Below are 22,673 nucleotides of genomic sequence, written 5' to 3'. Positions count from 1 at the left end.
ATCCAACAGGGGAACATTTCTAGACCTGGCTTGGGTTTGACTCCAAGTAAGAAAAGAACCTTTTACTCTTGGGTCTCTCTTCCTATGAAGCAAGTGTGAAATGGTGATCTTGTCATTGAATGAATCAAAGAGACAATTTGGAGATAGAAATCTGGATTTAGATTACTAGCTACCCCAGTACCTGGGACCTGTGGAGTCTTTGAGGTGCTGTAGTTCTCTGTGTGTGTCTGGCAACAGAGGAAAAAAGAGGTTGGGCAGGAAGCCACCAGTGCCATTGCAAGCTTAGCTTGGGTACTGTCCCTTCAGCTGGGAAAAGATAGATTCTCCCAGATTCTAGGCAGCTTATTGTCCAGGCAACCTAGTGTGGGTACCTGTGTCATGTTCAGATAAGCCTGCATTTTTGCATTACAAATACTTTTCTTTCAGGTTTTTTGTTTTTGTTTTTGTTTTTATTTTGGAGTGGAGGGGAAGGACTGGGGTAGGAAGGGAGAAATTAGATAAGAAAGTCCAATAATATACAACTGTAGGATGAAGAAAAACCACTTGAAGAAGAAAATGAGATCCTGGAGACCCTGACTCCAAAATGCATTGTTTCCCATTTTGTTTGGAAACTCCCTGCCAAATGCTAATGAAGAGGAAGGAAATCCACAAGAAAGAATGTATGTCAATATTATCTTCTAATTTTAAAACCTGAAGACCTAATGTCACACTATATGCACTTAACAAATCCCTGCTTCTCATAATGGCCCCAAAAGCACTTGGTCAACCTGTTTATCTTCTTGAAACAACATTCTTTCTATTGCTTTAATGTATATAGACACATTTTTCCATCCAACATATCTTATGATTATCGCTAACTTAGATTTGAGAATCCCAGGGCATTAGGAACCACTGCCCTGGAAATTTACCTTAAAACATTTCTATTCTACAGTCATATAGACAAACTCTCAAATCCCTTACTGAAAGTTAAATCAATGTAGATGTCATGCATCTATGAGTTACTAAAAAACAAAGTTTCTGAATTGAAACTAGCAAATAAGAAAAGGCAAACATGAGCGAATTATAAAATACTATAGAAAATATATATTGTCCCAGCAATATCAAAAGTTAACCATACATATAAGATATATTTCAATTTCAGAGAAAGAAAATGTGATTCTGAAGTAATTGAGCACAACTTTTTATTAATGTGCTGAGCATTCTATATTTCAAATTTTTAAATCTTTTTAAATTTTCTCATTTTACACATAAGATATTTTCACATGAAATTATCACTACAATCCTTTGATTTCAGCTTTTGATTGTCCAATAGATCAATCTTGGCATTTGCTTTTAACTAGTATTTCTTGGCTTAACCAATACTGGCATTATTTTCAGAGCTGGCTTTTTAGGCTGCTTAAGGAGGTCTCGACTAGCATATGGTGTTTCTTGCAAGGATTTTAAATATTAATTTGCAGGGTAATTGAGAAAGGTGTCTTGATAAACAACAGCTTTTAATATGAATACATGTCTGTGAGCAACTCCTTACCAGAAAACTTGGCCATTCTTTATCCAATGGACACTTGGGCTCGTATTTCCTGTTTATAAATGTATTCACTCATGTAAGAACAACTGGAAATGAGGTTGGATCTATATCTTTGCTATATTAGTTAGTTTAAGAGACAAAATAATATTCATTTTCTTGACCCTAAGGACTTCCGCTTGCCTGTGCAAGAAGAGTGAACACTATCTCAATTAGCTTTGCATGGTTTATTCTTGGCAGTGTTAAGGGACAACATTAATTGATTTGAGGACAAAAAGCTCATAGCTCTTCTTAATGAATATTGCCCATATCTTGAAATACAGAATTAGCAATGCACTTCTAAAAAGTAGTTTAATTTAGACAGAAAATAGCATTTCATAATCAATATAGAATCAGGCAGCTGAGACCCAAATGCAGTCCAAACCGAAAGTATACACATATTAGGCCCTCTAAGTAGATAGATTGCAGGTCTGCCTTTGCGAATACGATTTAATGTTCCTCATTTTCCTTCAAAGAAATGCAGTCAACATGTTTCTTCTCTCTAGGCCCTGTGCCAGGCACATGCTGTGCAGGCGCTGTCAAAAGTGGATGTCACCTCAGCTAAACTCATTTTCAGTCCCGAGGTTCCATCCCTTTTTTCCCAATGTTTACTCTTCCTGCTATTGCCTTGAAGTAACCTCACTATTCATCTTTCAGAGAAGAGAAAACAATCTCATTTATCAATTATTAAGTAGTAACCAATACTGCAGGCCATTGTTTGCCTTTCTTGACCAGCCATTCACCACTCTAGTGACATGGTGATACTTCATTTACCTTGGACCACACATCAGGGGCCTCCAGAAGGTGATTAATCATTATTCTGAGGCAACAGACCACACACAACATCCTGAGAAAGTGATGACAGAAGGGTTCACGATGAAGTACAATTTCATAAGGCCTTTCCCATAAAACTGAGTTGATGACGGAGTTCGCCCTCTTTCCCTTTGTCTCCAAATTGTCTCATATTTTAAAATTAACGTCTACCAAGGCCTAAATAAGGAACTGCAATAGCTGATAGCCTAAAACTTTGAAAATAAATGTTGGTAGGAATCCTTTGATTTATATAAACTACTAGAATATATCAAAACACACAGATATTTGTAGTGGATCATCAAATGCCAGTATAGAGATCATTAATCTCTTTGGGGAAAAAACATCTTGAACTTTCATAGATAATCACTTTGTCTGTGCAGTCACTTGGCAAGGATTTGTTGAATGTGTATGTGTCCAGTATGTCTGAAGCCTCAAAGAGGAGGGAAACAAAAGTCACAACTCTAGTATTATCAAATAGCAGGTCAACAAGCTACATGGAAATCCAAAGTTATTTTAGTTATTTTAAAGGGGATCTCAGGTAGAGTTCTAAGCCAAAAAGTGAATTTTTCTCAAGCTATAGTTTATATAGGTAATAATAATAAAATAATGATGATGATGATGATGACAGACACTATTGACAAAATTAAGGCACTTGGAAGTTTCACAAGTTGCTCAAGATCACAAAGGGAGCATAGAAAAGAATGTAAAAACAATTTAAGGGTTTTAAAGGCCTAGAATATTTGCTTTATCTGCAATCTGGATAAACTGAAAATTGTGTTTGTTGCCTCCGTTTCTTCATATGTAAAACAAAGAATTACTAAATGAGACAATGTGTAAGTAGTACTTAATAGCATAAATAGCACACAGTAAATCAGTGTAACGGGTGGTCTCTACCACAGATGAACAGTTTGTTTCAGGTGTAGCATGGTTCCTGTAGTCTTAGTATCAGAGATTGATAACACATTGCAGGTGAACTTGAACAAATCAAAGCTTTCATCTTAAAAAAATATAAAAACTAGCCGGGCACGGTGGCTCAGCCTGTAATCCCGCGCCTTTGGGAGGCTGAGGTGAGTGGATTGCCTGAGCCCGCGGGTTCGAGACCCGCCTGGGCAGCGAGACCTCATCTCTACAATAAATCAAAAAATTAGCCGGGCGTGGTAGCGCGCGCCTGTAATTCCGGCTACTCAGAAGGCTGAGGCCGAAGGATCGTGGAGCCCAGCAGGTCGAGGTTGCGGTGGCCGGGAGCGGCCACTGCACTCCAGTCTGGGCGACCGAGTGAGACTCCAACTCAAAAAAAAAAAAATATATATATATATAAACTGAGCTGAAGAACCACCTGATTGATATATCTAAGCCAATGATTCTCAGTTTCCCCCAGGAACACTCAAAGATACTTTTGATTGTCACAACTTTGGGAAGTGCTGTATGTCTAGTGGGTCAAGGTCGGGGATGCGATTAACCTTACAATGCACAGAACAGCCCTCTATGGCAACGTATTATCTGTCCTAAAAGTAAACTCTGGTCTAAGGTAATCAGATAAATTAGGAAACCAATTTTGCTTGTGTTGTAATAGAACCATTGAGGTTGTCAGATGTAGATGTGGGGTTTTTAAAAACATAAATGTGCTTGATTGAAAACATGGAAATGACTGGGCACCATAGCATGTTTCTTCAATACAATGTCTCTTTAAAAATAAAAACTCAAGCCGGGCTCGGTGGCTCAGCCTGTAATCCCGCTCTTTGGGAGGCTGAAGTGAGTGGATTGCCTGAGCCTGCGGCTTCGAGACCCGCCTGGGCAACTTGGTGAGTCCTCATCTCTACAATAAATCAAAAATTAGCCAGGCATGGTAGCACACGCCTGTAGTTCTAACTACTTGGAAGGCTGAGGTGGAGGGATCGCCGGAGCCCAGCAGGTCGAGGCTGTGGTGACCAGGAGCGGCCACTGCACTCCAGTCTGGGCAACAGAGTGAGACTCCAACTCAAAAAATAAATAAATAAGTAAATAAATAATAAAAATAAAATCTCAGATGTTATTTTAGAGCAGCAGCTTAGATAAATAAAAATGGAAAGATTTTAACATAGAAATTTGTTTTAACAAATAACAAAACATTAGACTATTTTCTAGGTTTGAATGCAAGACTATGGGGGTTATACCAGCTTTGGATACTTATAAAAAGACTAAATTCAAAGAGCGTCCCTACAGATGTATCTTGGTCATTTAAAATTCAAGAGACAAGAAAAAATGGACTTAAAACTCAATGGATTTGAATAAGATTTTAATTAAAAAGCCCCCCCCCCAAAAAAAAGAGCTTCAATCAGGGAAGAGTGGCAATTTTGCTTTGTGAGGCTTTTACTTTGTTTATAGAGATGCACACATACAAAGTGACTAAATACAAAGAAGAGGGTCATTGTGACCCAAAAAGCAAATATCACAATGTCGGTGTTTTAATTAAAGATGGCACTTAGGGACATCAGACTGGTGGTGAAAACTAAAGAGGCTAATATTCATTTATGGGCAAATAAAGATTTTGTTATCTTTACCATTCTGAACAACAAAAAATAGATTAGAAAAGAACTGTGACTTGCTTTTGATACATTTTACAATTCACAAAGTACTCTGATATTATCTCATTTACTTATAGAATAATATAGGAAAACTTATTTTTTCATAATGACTGTTTTCACCCAGGTGTTCCAAATACTTGGCTTCTGGTAATGGAGCTCTATTGAACTACTGAATGAATGTGTGGATTCCAAGAGCTCAAGTGGCAGTAATTATAGTCTAAAAACTTCTAACTCACTAATGGTAGTTAGAAGTAGATAGAAGACATAACCTACATCTGAACACAGATCATCATACCACCAACTTAATGCACTGGGAAACAGTAAGTGGATAACTCTAGCTGCTGAGATTCACAGGGAGCCATATAAAACTAAATAAATCACTTATAAAGGCTGTAAACTTGCCAGTGAATCAATTACAATATATTTGCAATTCCTTTCTCTTTGTAACTAAACTAACAGTACTGGGGACTTGAAAAATAAGCTATCATTGATTGCTTAAAAATCAGTTCTTGAGGTGGTGAAAGACACCCCAGTCACCATTCATTAGCAAGGCCTTCATTATATCATTTAAAGCATGCATTTGTTAAATAGTAAAAAGGATTCTCTACATAGAAACATTATAATGCTAACCCATTATCAGTAAGGCATACATTTTGAGCTGTTTTTCTAGTAGTTAATATGAGTTTGTATTAAGCAAACCATATGTTCTCTCCAAGCTTCAACACACAACAGAACTAAGAGTGTAATATATCTATAATACTGTTTATCTTTTCATCATATATAATTAGTAAATAGGAGGATAATGCCATGGTTTTTATCCAGGTCATTGGAAAATTCCCACCTTTCCTTTTAGCAACTATAATATACTTAGAATCAATGGGAAAAAATTTCAATTGTTTTATATATATATACAAAATTCTTCTTTGATCATAGCATCTTAGAGCTTGGTAAAGCCTTAAAAATATCTAGTACCAGCCTATATTTTGCAATGAGAAAGCTAAGACTCAGAGAGGTTAAGAGACTCATTCAAGTATACATAGCTAAAGTGGTGGCTCACAAGGGTCTAGAATTCAGGGTTTTGAGCTGCCAATTCAGTGGCATACTACCTTGAGTAGACCATGGCCATACAAAAGCATCTCATGCCAACTTACCATAGAGATGCTCTGTTAACTTTTTAAAATCAGTCTGCAAGAGGTAATACTTCACATTAATGACAACATCTTATACCACCCCAGAATTACCAGTTCTTTCATTACCACCCAATAAAAGAATGCATGAGGAGCCATGTGGCCACTTAAATCCCATCATTCAAACTTGTAAATTTCCCCACATGCCCTGGGCATGTTCATATTCTCCAGGCTGACTCAAAGACATAGACTTGGTCAGAAGGCCATCTACTAATCAAATATCACATGAACTAATTTTTAAAATTCAAATCGAGATATCCACTCCTTGCTCTCTAATAATAATATTTTCTTAAGCTGCTTTCTTGTACAAAACAACTATGATTAAAATATGCCTGTACTGGATCTTGACATTTCACTATATAAAACAAAAATTTGAATTTGACTGGGAGGAGAGAAAACTGAATTTGAGCAGAATAAATACAAATTAAGTGAAAGGTCACCCAAAGAAAGACATCTTTCATAATGTTCCAAAGACATGGCAAACTGAGGTATGGCTTGAACAAATATGTAGCTGCAGTCTTAAGACTACAGCACTGATGAGAAGGATGAGAAGTGCAAATATCATATCAATGGCCCAAATTATCAACTTCTTGATCTTTTTTGCAGTCCTTTTCAACTTGGGAGGGGATGATTTCCCACTCCTAGGCTTAGCTGTTTGACACAATTTGGCAAAGGGAATGTGGCAAATGTGCCATAGAAACTGGGAAAGTGTTCACACAATTGAGTTCACTCATTTTTGTACTTATGCCTTTTCCACAAAAAAGGACATGCCTAACCTAACCTGCTACTCCCAGGGAGAGAATGAGATACATGTGGTGCACAGGTGCCTCAGCTAAGGCGCTCCAATCTGCCTAGCTTTGAACAAAGCCTCAGCCAACACACAGATGCATGTGGTATAATAAATGATGCTTGGTGATTTAAGCCAGTGAATTTTGGAGTAGTTTGTTATGCGGCAATAGTTATTTGATGTATAAGGAGTGATTTCTCATGATTTGGAGTTATAGATCCAGTCATAGAAAGACATCAGGAGGTGGCTGAGGGTCCTGAAGAGCAAGAGTAGCCCTTCAGATGGGAAAACTCAAAGGCCCTAAGCAGGCCTTTTCCCTAGCAAAGAAGTCAGATTTGGGGGGTGGGAAGTAGAGAAGGATGTTCCAGGAGTGGCATTAACTTAATTAGAGAGATATATTAGGGTCAGAGTTGGAATAGAAAGTTTCTCTCCTGAGATCACAGGGATTGATGCAAGCAGTAGAGTTATCAGAAACGGGAAGGCTTAGCAGACAGAAGCTGTGTAACGTATTTGTGTCAGTAAATGAATGAATAATCTAATGCAAAGCAAAACAAAACAAAACAAAAAATCAAAAATGAGAATAGACTAGTGACTGGTCAAAACAAAGAGAACAGAAAGCTGTGAAAGCTAAGATATGTGTGGGACTTTGGTGTGGAGGGAGATTCAAGCACAAGTCGGATAAAAGAGTGTATCTAGGCGAGTGCAGGTGGTTGTCTGTAAGAAAAGCACTGTTGATAAGGTTTGTGTGACAGAGTAGAACGAAGGACTGTTTGAGACCTTTTCCTGTCTCTAGAGATTATAGCTGAGATCAAGCCTTGTTTAGAATACAGATAAATTATCTCAGTTTGGATTTAAAGACATCTCTTGGCTAAAAGATTCCATGTCCCCTGGCATTTTCCATAAAGAGGAGGTACTGAGAGAGAGAAGAGCTGGCTTCTTTGGGGGCATGCCTAGGGTCCATCCACAAATGGACACAAAGATACAAACTTTGAGTACTGTTCCTGTGTCAGTGTTCCTATATTTCGGTGTTCCTCCTGTATTCCTAAAAGTGATTATCCCTCCACTTCATCTTCCAAAAGGGAGAAAAGGGGAGATCACTCTATTAGTTATTCCCCCCAGTGTTGAGAAAACCAGTTAATACTTGGGCAAGTCTATAAAGAGGAGAGATTGTCTTCATCATTGTGCATATTACTCTGCCTCTGAAAGTAATGGAGGGAGATGGAAGGCATAAGAGAAAATATCTCACAAAAAAATGTCTGCCCACTCAAGCTCCTCGTTGAAAACTTTCAGTGAAACTTTCTGTGGGTTATAAAAAGATAGATCCCTCCTAACCAACAGGTCCTAGAGCCAAGGATGCAGAATTGCTAGGATACTGATCACTTGAAACAAAGGAGCTCAAAGGGAAGTGGATATGGATGTAGAGGGAGGCTTCAGCTAATAATCACCTAGGACATGTGCTGAATCTCACATTGGAGTTGCTTGGAGATGATTCCTTCATCATGGGTTGTTGGGATCATCAGTTGTCCATACTGAGTCTTTCAACAGCATGATGATTGCTCAGTAAAAAATTGAGCAATGGGATCAACCGACTTTCCATTGATGGTCATATGAAGAGATAACTTTTTCTTCTCGCTGTTTCTTGTTTCAGTACTTGAAGATGTATAGCCTGCTAAAAAGAGGGAAGGAAAGTCAGGCAGACCATAGACCATGTCTCTCCCTCAAGCATGCAAAACAGTGGATCTCAACTCTACCACACCCAATGTCCTCCATATTGTTTTCTTTAAAGTTGTGGTAAACTATACATAATACAAAATTCCTCATCTTAACCAATTTTAAGTATACAATTCTGTAGTTTTAAATACTCACATTGTAGTGTAACCAATCTCCAGAACTCTTTTCATCTTGCAAAACTGAAACTATTAAACAACAGCTCCCCATTTCTCCTACCTACCAGTCCCTGGAAACACCCATTCTATTTTCTGTCTCTATGATTTTGACTATTCTAGGTACCACATACATTTAAGTGGAATCATACAGTGTTTATCCTTTTATTTCTGACTTATATTACTTAGCATAATGAGCTCAAGGTTCATCCATGTTGTAGCATGTGTCAGAATGCCCTTCTTTTTAAAGGCTGAATAATATTCCATTGTATGTTGATACCACATTTTGTTTATCTATTCATCCATGGATGGACGTTTGGGTTGCCTCCACCTTTTGACTGTTGTGAATAATGCTGCTATGAGCATGGATGTATGAGAGGGGATCCCCAGAAAACATGAATTATTTTTTGAAAGGCAGGCCCCTTGTAGTACAGGCTTCCCCCGCTAGGTAAGTAGTAACTAGTAACCCGTCAGCATCAGTGTACCAGCTAGCGTTGTTGTAAGAGGCTATGTTTCACTTCAATTAATTTTCTTTTGTAGATTCTTTCAATGCATTTACCTATTTCATGAGAGATGATTTAAGAGCTCACCTGCCCACACTGAGCTGAGTGTTCAGCAGCTTTTGACCAAAAATGGCATGACTCCCATACCCCACCTTCCCTATTAACCTGATCTTGATCTTGCCCCCAGCGACTTTTCTTTGTTTCCTCTATGAAAAAAGTCCTCAAAGGGAAACATTTTTGCCGATGTGGAAGAGTTGAAACAAAACGCGGCAAAAGTACTAAAATTGATGAGCTCACAAACTGTTTTGAACTGCGAAAAAAGTGTCTTGATAGGTGTACTGCATCGAACGGAGAGAACTTCAAAGGTGACTGAAGTTTAAATATGTAAGAAGAAATACACAATTTTTAGTAAATAATTCCTGGTTTTGAGGAGGGGGGTCCCCCTTGTACAAATATCTCTTCAAGATACAGCTTTCAGTTCTTTGGGTATATACTCAAAAATAGAATTCTTGGATCATACAATAACTTTATTTTGAATTTCTTAAGGAACACCTACCCTCCACCCCGTTTTTTTGTTTGCTTGTTTTTTTGAGTTGGAGTCTCACTCCATTGCCCAGGCTAGAGTGCAGTGGCATGCTCACGGCCACCCCAGCGTTGACCTCCTGGGCTCCAGCGATCCTTCCACCTCAGCCTTCCAAGTAGCTGGAACAACAGGCACGCGCTACTATGCCCAGCTTTTTTTTTTTTTTTTTTAATTGTAGAGACGAGGTCTTGGCAAGTTGCCTGGGCTGGTCTTGAACCCGCGGGCTCAGGCATCCCCTTGCCTTGACCTCCCAAAGTGCTGGAATTACAGGCTGAACCACCAAGTCCGGCCAATTCCCTGTTTTTTAAAGGAATATTTTATATTGTCTCCTTTGCTATACTGAAACATAATTCATGGCTTATATAATCAATCTTCACAGGTTATTTTTTTGTAGCTCCTTTAATTTAACTTATTTATTTATTTATCTCTCTTTATTCCAATAGGTTAAGGGGTTCAAATTGTGTTATAAAAGGAAAGTAATTCACAATATAAAATACATTTTAAATGTAAATGTTTGGACATGACCCACACTAGAGTCAGATGCTTACTTATTCCTACTTATAGTAAATAAATTTGAATTCAAAATAACTTTTAAAAAAAGAAACTAAGAAATAGAAAAATAAATTTCTAAAAGAAAAAACTTTAAATGCATATTACTAATTGAAAGAAGCCTATTGGAAAAGGCTACATACTGAAAATATTAAGGTTCTGATACTAACTACAGTATATGACATTCTGGAAAAGGTAAAACCATGGAGACAGAAAAAAATAAAAACCCAGTGGTTGCCAGGGGGTGGAGGCAGAAAGGATGAATAGGCAGAACACAGGAGATTTTTAGGGCAGTGAAACTCCTCTGTATGTTATTGTAATGGTAGATACATGTCATTATACAGTTGTCCAGTCATGTGGACAACATCATGAGCCCCAGCATAAACTATGGACTTTGGGTGATTACAATGCATCAATGTAGATTCATTAACGAAACAAATGTCCCACTCTGGTGAGGGTGTTGAACAGGGAAAAGACTGTGGGAGAGGAGATATATGGGAACTCTTTGTGCTTTCTGCTCAATTTTGCTGTGAACCTAAAGCTATATATAGTCTATATTAGTAATAATACTTTAAAAAGTCAAGAGCAGAAACCAGGTAATTTTCAACTACAAAAAAAGAAATAAGGTAATATTCAACTGAATATTGTTGAAACTTTTAAAATTTTTGGCATTTTGAAATAAAGTCCAAATAGTTATAGTCATATATACTCATACATACTCTTGGGATTGCCATAATAGAGACAGGAACATACACAGACAAATTCAAGAGTGTTATGCTGACCACACGAATGTGAGTGACATTACTATTAGTGGCATGATTTTCCAGATAGACAAACAATTCATAGTGAAATTCCAAACAAAATAGTTCATTGTATATGGTAGTAACATTTACATTTCTGGAAAATACAGTGATTGTTAAAATTGTGCAAAAACTTTTTAAAATTAAAAATGAATTATGTTCTACACTTCATAATTATTAATAGGTTCCTACCATCATGGATATACAGTGGGACATTTGAAAGTAACGCAGAAAGTAAGGTCATTTTCCATAGCTCAGTTTTGTCTCACACACTGTATATCAACCCCCTCCCACTAAATGTCAAGAGTGTTCCCCAAACATTAGGATCATACCCCACAAATGTCCTTTAGAATAGCAATTGTCTCAAATGATATCATGCAAAAACCAATCTAAACATCCTTTAAAAACATAATGTTCAGATGAAATATTTCCATTTTTATGTACTCCAAAATGGGGCACATTGAATTAAGCTGAAGAAACAATAAAAAATATTCACACAACAATGGTAAAGAATATTTGCAATATCCACTGAATAAGTATGAAAAGTTGATCTCTGTGTGAAATTCACATGTAAACCATATATCTAAAGTTAACATCAGTGAATCCTACTTTAAATCTACAGATTTAAGGTGAATTTTGCATCATTTAAATTTTTTACAATTCTTTGAAATTGCTATGTCATTGCTAATAATTTTAGTGCATACAAGATGAAAACCAGGCAGAACATTTGAGATATATGAACCTTAATGCCAAGTATAAATATATCTTTATAAAAATATTTTTAAACTTTTTGTTTGGTAATAATTTTAACCTTATATTAGCTGCATAAATAGTATAAAGCATTGTCATGTGCTTTTTATCTAGATTCATCAGTTGTTATTGTTCTTCCTCATTTATTTTATTATTCTTTCTGTAAGTAGACATAGCAATTTTTTTTTTTTACTCAATCATTTAAAGTAAGTTGAAGAGATTATTCCCTTTACCCCTGGATGCATCAATGAGTATTTTGTAAGAACGGAGTTATTCTCTTACACAGCCACAATATGAAAACCAGGAAATTTAACCTTAATACAATACTGTTATTTAATTTATAATCCATATTTCAATTTTGCCAATTTAATAATGTCCTTTATAGCAATTCTTTAAACATCCAGGATCTTGTCCAGGGCCACATAGTACATTTAGTTGTCATGTTGCTTTAGCGTCCTTTAATCTGAAAAAGTCCTACAGCCTGTGTTTGTGACACTAGTATTTTTAAAGAATTATTGAATGACCCTCCATTTGGGTTTGTCTAATGTTTTCTAACAATTATATTTAGATTATATTTTTTGGCAGGAATACCACAAAAGTAATGGTGTGCCCTTCTCAGTACATCCCATCAAGATACATAATGTTTCTCCCACTATGAGTCGTATAGAATATCTTCACTAGAAAAAAAAAGAAAAGCAAGCTCATGAAAATGAATAAAACTTAGTGTTCAATTTTGGTGCTTCTTCATAAGTAAGCAAAAACATAAGTTAATTTGACCTAAACACAGTATTTTATTTGAAAAGGAAGTCAGTCCCTAGTCAACATAATCTATTGAATATCACCTTTATTGATATGAGCTGAGAGTTTTGAATTCAGATTTAAATGATGTTGAAAACTAATGTGCCTGGTGATACAACCTGTCAAAGATCTAGATGGAACTTAGCTGGTGGCCAAAGGATACTGTATACATCAGAAGGAAAGGGGACCACCTCGTGAAACTGTGTATTGAGTCTCTATGAAGGGTTAGCTGCAAAAAAAAAAAAAAAAAAGCTTTCCAAAATGCTCAACAAAATGAAAATGATGAGATTCATTTTTTTTCTCTCATTTTGCTTCCATCTGATTTTGTTCTGCTAGCAAAGTACTTGAAGTAAAGCATCTATTAATCTTGGAACAACCACTGAATTTAATTACCATGTCTAATGTTAGCTTGTACAAAGTGTTATAGGGATATGTTTTCTTCCATAAGAAGTACAGTACAATATGTTCTTCTATTTCAAATCCATTTCACTTAATTCCAGTGCTTTGACAGGAAAAAGCAATACTGCTGCCGACCTTCATATTCAGGCTGCTATCTCCCTCTGAACTACACACCTGAGAAAAATCACATCCCACTTGCCATTATCTCAACATGCTGCTATGTAGAACTATTTCTATTTGCTCTACCCTCTGCAAAAAAAAGTTAAATAAGGAGAGCATGAATAATTGTTGCATTTCAAGAGACCATGATGAATTTTATTAGTGTACAAAACATATTGCATGAATTTACCAGGGGTCTTTATTCTGAGCTCACATATGTTCTGCAAAGCTGTCACTTTAAACTGCTCATAGAGTGCTGCGGAGTGGCTCATTCCATTTCCTTGTATGGCTATTCACCTTTTCGGGTGGGGTGGTGGGTGGGTATTAAACGCCACATGCTGTGATGGGAATTTATACAAAGTTTATACTTCTCTGCACATTTTTAGAAGAAGCAAGTAGTGATGAAAACAGAAAGTCATATTGATTCTCTCTTGGAGTCTCTTAAATTAAGAGGCTGTTTAAAACTGGAAGGTTATTTGATGGGATGTTGGGTAACAGGTACAAGGGCAACATGTACATGGAAAGTAACACTTTGACAGTTGTGAAATGACAGCCCTCCATCTTCCCAAAAGAGTGAAGGAAAGAAATGTAAAGTGTAGAAAGAGGTGTTTAGGTTACATACATATTTTTTTAATTACTATTTGTTCAGATTTGTCAAATAATATCTTTTCTTTGGAGAGTCTAAGGAGAAGATGACTCCCATGCATATTTGAAATTCTACTCACAAAGATGGGGTAGAAAGCATCTCAACTTTTTTTTAACCTCTGAGGCTTCAGTGCAAACAGATGATCTTATGAGGTCTAATCAGAGAGTTATTCCAAACAAATATAACAACATTGTCTTCACCATTAACCATGTTTTCCACCATACTAAAGTTCTGATCATTATTGAAATTGGCTTTATGGTATAATAAAACATATCATGTCTCAGTTTCACTCCTCTTTAACAAAAACTGTTGTACATTTCTAAATGGAACCACACACTGAGGCTTTCCAAATATGACAATAAATAATAACAAGTAATATGAGAGAATCATCCAATACTTGAGCTATGCTGATGATAATTACATATTTTAATGATTATATTTGTAGTATTTGGGTCATGACTCCTTCACTCTTACATCCATTGATAACATTTCCTTTCTGATTCTGTTTCTGCCTGCTCACTTTCATATCCCCTACTTTCCTGTCCACGTAGCCAGTTGCCTCCCATCCCTATCATGTGCCTTAGCTGCCACTGCTCCTTCCATCTGAAAGTCATTCCTTGTCCTGCTGCCACCATTACTTTTCCACACTCCCATCTCCAGAGCTCTAAATCTTTCTCATCCTTCTGGATTCGGTTTAAATGCACCTCCTGGACTGAATATAGCCTCTACCTTCTCTATTTCCCCATAATCCTTTAATTACATCTTTCTGGTTATACATCTCATCTTCTGTGTTTTGTGCCTTTTGTTCCTTCATTTATGCAGTGGTTATTTATTTACTGTCTCTTTTGAGCTAGGTGGCATGTGCCAGGGATGTCTATAAATAAAACACTGTAGATCTGGGTTCTCAGGAAGCTCACATTCTCTCAGGAAATACAGACATTAGGGAAAGAATTATAAAAGAAATAACGAATTCTATAAAAGAGAACACACAGGATGATACTGGTGTGCCTAACAGGTTATGTCTCTAATTTAATCTAATGAGTCAGAAATGTCTGTCCTTGGTCCAAAGGGATCAAGTTATGTGGCATGAAGGCTGAGTTATACTTTACTTGTTTGTGTCCTAGGAGAAAAAATGCATTGTTCTGGAAAGCCCTGAGCAACCCACTCACATCCATACATAGACTGAGACTTCAGAAAGCATATGACTCAATTGCAAATAATGAGGATAAATACTGAGTTCACAGTGTGCATATGTAAGAGTCCTCCAAGGTTCACAGAGATTTAAAGCTGCCTGTTTATAGGACAAACTTTTCTTGAGTCCTCTCTGCAGGCCTGGCCTCATGTCAAGTGCTAGGACTACAGTGCTGCTGATGACATACTCTCTTCTTCAAGGAGCTCATGTTCTAGCAGGTAACACACACCCGTGGACAAATAATTGGTTTTTGATCCATGTACCTATCTGTCTGGCTCAGTTCCACTGGCTTTGTGCTCTCATACCATATCCCTTCAGTTCCAGACCCTCTCTGGGTACTTCACTATCAAAGGAGTCATCCAGTGTCTTTTCCAAGCTGGCTTTTGTGTGACACTTAGAGACTTTGTGAGCAATACTGAGTTTTCCCAGACAGGGTCTCTGAATATTTAATAGGACATTATTTGTGTCTACTGAGGGCCTACCTACATTGAGACAACAGCAAAGGCAGAGATCTTCTAGCAATCTATTTTATCTTCTTATACATTTCTTTTTTATCTCAAAGACTCGTTTTCATGAAAGAATATCTTAGCGCTTTTGTTTCAAAGGAATTTGGAGAATAGAAGGAAGAGTGGAATCCACAGCTTTTTCTCTTTTGGAGTTCTGTAAATATATGAGAAACAGAAAATCTCCGATAGCTATGAGATCATATTATAACACTTTGTACTATCAGAATAGTACGCTCCCTGAGGGCAGACAGTCTCTTACCTTCTCTGTAACTCCCAAATAATTTAGTGCAATGCCTTTTACATAATATGCACTCAATCAATAGAGTGAGTGCATGAGTGAATGAAGAACAGACGAATGAACAACAAAAGGAATAAATCGATTAGTTGGAGAGGCTAAGTAATAGGACATCAGTGACTCGAAGTAAACATAGACAATGGAACTTAAAGGAATTATGTAATTCCACTATTTATATTGCAAGAGGACTTTAATATTTCATCAGTATGGCCAACATTGTTATAATTAATTAAGATAAGATTTATCTATGACCTAAAAATAAAAATTGATTACTTTTCATAAAGTCTTCTTTATTTAGGAAAAGAGATCATGACTACTCAGAAAATGATGAAAAAGAAATAGAAACCATTAAAACCACTAACCCCAAGGAGTTCTAAGTTTCTGTCTGATGTCATATCTGAAATGTATAGCAGTAGAACCAAAATAAAGCAGATGATTGCCATTTCTCCAAATAGAGTTGAATATGTAAAAGTTTTCTCTTTTTTTCTGTAGTAAATCAATTAATTGTGAAGGATAGTAGGAAATGGAGCAGGAAGAAGGCATAAAGAAAATTTTTCTATAGAGGAAGTACTTATTTCTCCTAAACAAATTTGTCTGTGTTCAAAGTCATGTTACTAGCCTTTTTACCCTCTGGGTTGCCCAATCATTTGAAAACATATGAACAATCTTTCCCTACTTTACTCTTTAAAATCATGGTTCCTGTGATAAATCACTGAGTATGATCCACTTCAAATTGAACAATTATAATGCTATAAGAAAGGGATTGGCAGTAGTGGAAAACTGTCAGGGGAGGGGGGTGGGATTGGCAGTTGAGGGAAACTGCTAGGGGAGGGAGGGGCATACCTCATCAACAAGGATACCTGCATGATCAATGTTTATATACCTAACCCTGAATTGTACCCCACATCTCCATAATAAATAATAATAAAAAACAACAAAAAAATAAAATCATGATTCCAAGATATTTGTTAAGAACAAAGGGAATAATGGCAACTGTGTAGTGGAGAAACCCAATAGACAGCACCTAAACCAAGTGATCAAATTTAGCATCACTAGTAATGGGATGAATTAATATCATGAACCTCTTGATATGAAACATTGAGAACACATCACTTCTGTGACATTCCTGCCAAAAATGTTAACCTCAATCTAATCATGAGAAAGTATCAGACAAACACAAAATAATTGACATTTTACTACAGAGCTGACCAGTACTCTTCAAAAGTGTCAGTGTCATGAAAGACAAAGAAAGACTGAGGAATATTCACAGATCGGAAGAGACTAGGAGATATACCAATTTAATGATATGTGGGATCCTTGTTTGAATCCTAGACCAGAAAAAGGACTTTAGTGGAAAAATTCATGAAACTTTAATGAGGTGTGCAGTTTAGTTTATAGTGTTGTACCAATGTTAATTTCCCAGTTATGATCATTGTGCTATGGTTTTCTAAGATGTTAATTAGGGAAGCCTGGGTAAGGGGTATATGAGAACACTCTGTACTTTTTTGGTAACTTTTATGTAAGTCTAAAATTAGTTCAAAATAAAATGTTTCTAAAAACCAAATGACATGTAAATGTCAATGGATACCTTTCAGATATAAGTAGGTAGAGATACATTATAGAGTGTCCAAAATAGGATTAGTAAGGATGATATGATTTAAATGTTGTCATCATCTTGAAAACCCCTTTATCCAGTCTTAAATAATGAGATCTACCACTAGTATCACCCCATATATCTATCCAATCAACCTGCTAGGTGCTATATAGTGCTCACCATTATTATACTATCTGATTTTAATAATTTTAGTTGGTTATATTTTATATTACATGAGTTTGGAAAAAAAACAAAGAAAAAGCTTTAAAAGTTTTGAAAGCACTGCCATCTGCTCCTAAAATGCTGTATTTCCTTTTTTACTGATTTTCACTGTCTACTAGACCAAAAATATGTTTGCCATTATCATGTCATTCTAACTCAGTGGTAAGGAAGCTTATTACTTATCAATTTTTTTAAAAGCTCCAATATTGTTGGTATGTAAGTATGAGAATCAGTTGGTCTGACTTCAAATATAAATAAAAGCAAAACATACCACCTAACCACCCTTCCCCCATTTTCTCTTATCTCCAGTGTCTGAAAATAGAACTTTGGAAACAGTCCACACCACAATGTGGAAAATACTTCTGTTTTTCAATTATCAGTTGCCAAAGAGTTGAGGGCTTATTCTGTCAGAACTGCCTCAGTTTTTATAAAAGCAATTAAGAGTTTTCCGACTTGAGGCTAATGTTCTTCAGATTGAATTCAATGCCAAACCTGAAGTGAAATTAAAACTAAGCAAAAGTGATTTTCATCTGAACTCTTACTAAATGGTGTTAAATCATAAGACGTATATGAAAATTCTTAACTATTTTTAATACTATAGGATGTTGGATGCAATTGTAAGCAGCCAAAAATAAACTTATATTAAGCAAAGTTAGCCTTTATTTTTTTTAGTAAGGAATTATACAACCTTCAAATCTCAGTTATAAAGCTGTCATTTTGGTTTCCATTGTAAATCAGAATTCCTTGAGTCACAATATATATATAAGAAAGAGATTATACTACCATCCAATAATTTTATATTTTCACTTAATCTATTTATACCTACTTAATTTTATTCTCCTAAACATAACCACTCTAAAAATTACTCTTCAACAATAGTGTTTTGGATTATTATTAAATAGTTTGTGGTCATTTGGAAGAATGCTTCCTCCACTTCCTCCTTCTCTTCATTCTATTACTCATTCAGATCCTTGAATCTTTTCTTCTATTTCTGCATTTAAATACCTCACTGATTTTGTTTCTTTTCCTTTTCAGCAATCTTTTCACTTTATCTTTGACATCTTCACCAAAAAAAAAGATAATTATCACAGATTCAGCTGTAAGCTGCATAATATTTTCAAATTATTATCTAATAATGGACTTGTAGCCAGAATATATAAAGCACTCTCATAACTTAATAATAAAAAGACAAATAACCCAATTTCAAAAGGGTAAATGGTTTGTATGGAGATTTCTTCAAAGAAGGTATACAAGTAGCCAATAGGCACATGGAACAATGCTTAACATTATTCATTAGGGAAATACAAACCAAAACCACAAAAGGTGGAAAAAAAGTACTGGTGAGAATGCAGAGAAATTGGAACCGCCACATGCTGCTGGTGGAACTATAAGATGATACAGCTGCTTCAGAAAATGGTCTTGTAGTTTCTCAAAATGTTAAACAAAGTTGCCATACGACCTAGACATTCTACTTCTAGGTGTATACTCAGGAGAGATGAAGATGAACATACATTAACACAAAAACTAGTACATGAATATTCATAGCAGCATTATTCATGATAGTCCCCAAAGGGAAACAATCTGAATATTTGTCAAATGATGAATGAATAGATAAAATGTGTTATATCTCTACAGTAGAATATTATTCACCCAAAAAAGGAATAAAGTAGTGATACATGCCACGACATAGATGAACTTTGAAAATGATATGCTAAGTGAAAGTAGCCATTCACGTATTGTATGAGTCTATTTATATAAAATGTTTAGAACAGATGAATTTATAAAGATAGAAAGCAGATTAGTGGTTGTTTAGGGATAAAGGGAGGGGAGGAGAAAATAGAGATTGACTACTAATGAGTACTTTTGGGGGGAGGGTCTACAATTAGATGATCATGATGGCTCTACAACTCTGTGAATGTACTAAAAAACACTGAATTATATACGTTAACTGGGTGAAATGTACTGTGTATTAGTTATGTCTCAATAAAGCTATTTTTTAAAAAGTTGCATAAGGGATACAAACTCTAACTTTTAGGATATATTTATGTCCACCTAACCTTACCTGCCATCTTTTTATTCACAAATTCCCTTTGATGCTGATGTATTTACTCATTGATTAGTGTACTTTTACACTAATGCACTCATCATATAAGTAATTAGAAACTGTGATTAAAACTGTGGGCAATCCATACGCAAATTATATCTAAAACATGAGGCATTCAAGAAAACTACAAGGATTTAAATATAGGGATGAAAGGGACAGCTATTACTGAAAAGCACAGTCTTGAAGAGAGAAACAGACAGTAACAATAACAAATCAGGTAACAGAAGAGCAGTCTATATCTAAGGAAGCAAAATAGATGCTATCTCTTCCTTTTGTTATTTAAATACAGATGAGTAGTCCAATTGTTATTTCTGTATGTAGTGAATACTGTGGATAATTCTAGTCCTTAATAGTTTAAAATAGCAATGATGTCCCTATCTGTCTATTGAGCATGCACAATTTGCCAGTCATTGTGTAATGGGCTACATAAGCTTCATCTCATGTAACCCTTTCAACAAACTAGATATAATTATAAACAATTGACAAATGCAGAAAATTAGGCTCAAAGCTGAGTAATTTGCCCAGGGTCTTTCAGCAACTAGTGACTGAGCCAGATATGAAAACACAACTCAGTAAAGAGTCTGTTTCTTTTCACAGTATCAAGCAGACTTTCTTACTTGATACTCCACAAACCCATGAAAACATCTCCCAAAGCACCCGAAGCAAAGAGATACAGCTTTTTAAACACGTTTTTAAAGACTATGTGTAAATTTAATTTGTTTTAATAAAACAACCTTTTTGTTGTTGTTGCTTTTGTTGTTGTTTTTGGTTTTGAAGAGGTGGGGTACAGTTCAGGGTTGGGTGCATAGGTGGTCATCGTATATGTAAAGTTGGGGTATGACAGCAATGTTAAAGAGACAGGAGGGAGGAATTGGTACCATCTTGTTATAAGATACCTTCATTACCCATGAAGTGCAAACTCTAGGGTAGCCGCTAAACCAGTTTTAAAAAGTAGTATAATTGATATGCTAAGAGAGGAGTAAAATGGAATCTTATTTTATTATATTTATTTCAATTTTTATTTTAAAGATGTGGGGTGCAATTCAGGGTTAGGTACATAAGTGGTCATTGTACAGATAAACTTTGAATACCCTTATTGATGTTATGTGCTCCCCCCCCCCATCCCTTCCCTGGCAGTGTCCCACTACTGCAAATCCCTTTCTTATAGTGTTATTATAAAATTTTGAAAGGGAATTATTAATTGAAGCTATATCTTAGCCATCCCCAGATCTCTCCAAAGAAAGCCTTAAAGTTGACAAAAGGTTGGAGCCTTAAAATTGTTCATAGAGAACATGAGTTCTACCGTCTTGCTCTCCTCCACTGCCGCCATGAGCTTCACTACTCACTCCACCTCCTACTCCACTAACTACCGGTCCCTGGGCTCCTTCCAATCACTCAGCCTCCGGCTCACGGAAGCGCAGCCAGCATCTATGCAGGCGCCAGTGGCTCGGGCTCCCGGATCTCTGTGTCCCGCTCCACCAGTTTCCGGGGTGGCTGGAGGTCCGGAGGCCTGGCCACGGGGATGGCTGCGAGTCTGGGCAGCATCCAGAGCGAGAAGGCAACCATGCAAGAGCTGAACGACCACCCTGCCTCCTACCTGGAGAGAGTGAGGAACCTGGAGACCAAGAACCGGAGGCTAGAGAGCAAAATCCGGGAACGCTTGGAGAAGAAGGGACCCCGGTCAGAGACTGGGGACATTACTTCAAGACCATTGGCCTGAGGGCTCAGATTTTTGCAACTTCTGTGGGCAATGCCCACATCGTTCTGCAGATTGACAACGCCTGTCTTGATGCTGATGACTTTAGAGTCAAGTATGAAACAGAACTGGTCATGCACTAGTCCATGGAGAGCGACAACAGTCGGCTCCTCAAGGTCATTGATGACACCAATGTCACCCAGCTGCAGCTGAAGACAGAGATCGAAGCTCTCAAAGAGAAGCTGCTCTTCATGAAGAAGAACCATGAGGAGGAAGTAAAGGGGCTACAAGCCCAGATTGCCAGTTCTGGATTGAGCGTGGAGGTAGATGCCCCCAAATCTCAGGACCTCAGCAAGATCATGGCAGACATCGGGCCCAGTATGATGAGCTGTCTCAGAAGAACTGAGAGGAATTGTCCCAGCAGATCAAGGAGAGCACCAGAGTGGTCACACGCAGTCCGCCGAGATTGGATCTGCTGAGATGACGCTCACGGAGCTGAAACGTACAGTGCAGTCCTTGGAGATTGACTTGGACTCCATGAGAAACCTGAAGGCCAGTTTGGAGAACAGCCTGCGGGAGGTGGAGGCCTGCTACACCATGCAGGTGGAGCAGCTCAACGGCACCCTGCTGCACCTGGAGTCTGAGCTGGCACAGTGCCAGGCCCAGGAGTACGAGTCCCTGCTGAACCTCAGGGTCAAGCTGGAGGCTGAGATCGCCACCTACCACCGCCTGCTGGAACACAGAGAGGATCAGTCTTAGTGATGGCCTGGACAGCAGCAGCTCCATCCAGACCATCTAAAAGACCACCACCCACAGGATAGTGGATGGCAAATTGGTGTCTGAAACCATTCACACCAAAGTTGTGAGGTGTTGAGGCGGTGGGAGCAGGTTACCCTTCAGGGAAGCAGGAAGCCAATAAAAAGTTCAGAGGTCAAATAAAGAAATAAAGAAATAAAATTGCTCACAACCTTTTTCTACTCTAAAAATTAGTTCGAGAAAGACAATGATATGCACTAGGATTTTCATTGCATCGTTTTTAAATTTTATTTTTATTTTAGTATATATTTTGTATTTTAAAATTG

At 37.0% G+C, this 22,673-nt stretch overlaps 1 pseudogene; it reads left to right on the top strand.

The window, feature by feature from the left end:
• The window catches only part of LOC103258276, a 117,800-nt pseudogene extending 95,335 nt beyond the window's left edge, over positions 1-22,465 (top strand).
• The last annotated feature ends 208 nt before the right edge of the window (positions 22,466-22,673 follow it).

The sequence above is a fragment of the Carlito syrichta genome, unplaced genomic scaffold (assembly GCF_000164805.1).
Source record: "Carlito syrichta isolate Samal-C Ts95f unplaced genomic scaffold, Tarsius_syrichta-2.0.1 Scaffold302047, whole genome shotgun sequence".
NCBI classification, from domain to species: domain Eukaryota; kingdom Metazoa; phylum Chordata; class Mammalia; order Primates; family Tarsiidae; genus Carlito; species Carlito syrichta.
The sequence above is the reverse complement of the archived record's forward strand: the minus strand, read 5'-3'. Positions and strand labels throughout refer to the sequence as shown.